This window comes from Chrysochloris asiatica, unplaced genomic scaffold (assembly GCF_000296735.1).
Source record: "Chrysochloris asiatica unplaced genomic scaffold, ChrAsi1.0 scaffold00463, whole genome shotgun sequence".
Classification (NCBI taxonomy): domain Eukaryota; kingdom Metazoa; phylum Chordata; class Mammalia; order Afrosoricida; family Chrysochloridae; genus Chrysochloris; species Chrysochloris asiatica.
Window position 1 is genome coordinate 206,866 of NW_006408981.1, and position 2,211 is coordinate 209,076.

The window sequence follows — 2,211 nt, forward strand, 5'->3', positions numbered from 1 at the left end:
TTCTGCTGTGCATGGGGTCTCTATGAGTCGGTTCCGACTCGATGGCACCTGACAACAACAACAACTATAGGAGCTCTGGTAGCGTAGCAGTTACGAATCGGGCTGCGAATCTTAAGGTCAGCGGTTCGAAACTACCAGCCATTCCGCGGGAGAAAAATGAGGCTTTCTACTCGTGTATAGATTTACACCCTTGGAAACCCTGTACAGGGTCGCTATGGGTCGGAACTGACTCGACAGCACTTAACAACAGCAACAACTATAGCAGAAATGCTGTAAGTGGAGGCTAAACAAATACAAAATTTATTCTCTCACAGTTTAGAATGATAGACGCCCAGACTCATAGCACCAGCTCTAGAGAAAAGCTTTCTCTATTAGCTCACATGTATGTAAAAGGTACTTGTTTCCTTTATGCAGCTATAGGCCAATCATTCTTTGGAGAACACCATCAGTTTTGGATTGATCTCTCATAGGATATAGATACTTTAATGGATGCACTCTACTCCAAGTCCTTCTTTCTTTGGAGTAGTAGGTCCCTCTCCAGGTTCAGTTCTCTCTTCTATTATCTTTTAAAAGAAAATATATATATATTGCAAGTGACCCAGCAGGTGAAATCTTTTACATCAAATCAGGACTGTGACAGGATTAAGGGTGTTTCTTTCCATCGTTAATCCTATTAGATTGATTGGTTTATCACATCAGCTCACATCACTGGGGATCATTACATAACTTTCAAATTATACAATTATATAACTGTTAAACCACTGAGAATGAACATTGAATGTCAAAAAGTATTGCTTTCAATTCATACATCTACAGCTTTACTCTGAATAAAATGTGTTTACACATGTCTATGTTATTGGTAAATGAATGCAGACACAGTCTTTCAGCAATACTCTTGCTATCAAATCGATTCCAACTCATAGCAACCTTGTATAGGGTTTTTGAAAGAGGCTGTATGCTAATCTTTCAATCTAGTGCTTATCATACACTGCCTCACCAGGCCTCTAGTATCAATAGAGTGCTTATAACAATAGTGATGTTTTTGTACCATAAAATAAACATGATTTAGAACCAGGCTAATATTAAATTGTTAATGAAATTCAAGTGGGCATCCTCCATAATCACTGAAATTTTGCAACAAGTTTATGGGATTGCTGTCCTACATATATTGACAGTTTTTTGATGGGCCTAGTGGTTCAAGGAATATCCAGATTTCAAACATGAATTCAGGCAGAGAGTTCAGCTCAAAAGTTTATGATGATTATTTTGTTTTGTTTTTTATTCTAAAAAGGTAACCTTGATAAGATTTTCTCATATTACACAGGATGATTATGGGGGTTTATTATCAAAATGTTTTAAGAAAATTTGAAACTGTACTGATGAGAAAATTCCAGAAAATTGTGCTGAGGCTTTTTTTTTTTTTTTTTTTTTCCTTTACCTAGTGCAGTTGATTATTCTTTGAGGGTAATACGGTTGTCCTATGATAATTTAAATGGGGAACTTTACCTCATAAATCTTAGATCCCAGATCTTGCCCCTTCATATTTTTTTGTTCACAAAACTCAAAGAATATTTCAAAGGAATTTGATTCATATCCCTTATGGATACCAGAACTGTCATTTTTTCTCATGGTACAAACTTGAAGAATGCAAAGCTTCTCAGGGAAAGGCTACAGAGATGGAAACTCCACCTTCAGAAGTATATAGATCTAGATGAAGAATATGTCAAGAAACAAGCACTTGGTATTTTTGTTTAATAAGAGTTTTCTGTGACTTAACAGCAATACTTTATGAGTTACCTGCATATGTATACATATGTGGTTGTTGTTAAGTGCAGTCTAGTTGGCTCCTACCCATAGTGACCCTGTATAGGTTTACTGAGGAGCATATAAACAGGAATCCTATTTATATATACACTTACATGGTATCCTGTTGTGGCGCTGTGAGTTAATGCACTGGATTGTAAAGTCAGTATGAACCACAAGATCGGCAGTTCAAGCTCACCAGCCTCTCTCTGGAAACCCTACACAGGGTCGCTGAGGGTCAGAACCGACCCCATGGCACTTAACAAAAACAACATATACTTATATATACATAGAGGGAGGTTCAAATAACTAAGGGGTTTTCTAGTCCACTGACTAGAAACTATCAGTATAAATATACCACCTATAAGGTGCTCTGGTAGCGTAGTGGTTACGAATCGGGCTGCGAAC

The 2,211-nt window shown here is 37.3% G+C and overlaps 1 pseudogene; it reads right to left on the reverse strand.

The window, feature by feature from the left end:
• Positions 1-1,629, reverse strand: part of LOC102839827 — a 12,383-nt pseudogene extending 10,754 nt beyond the window's left edge.
• Positions 1,630-2,211: the final 582 nt, after the last annotated feature.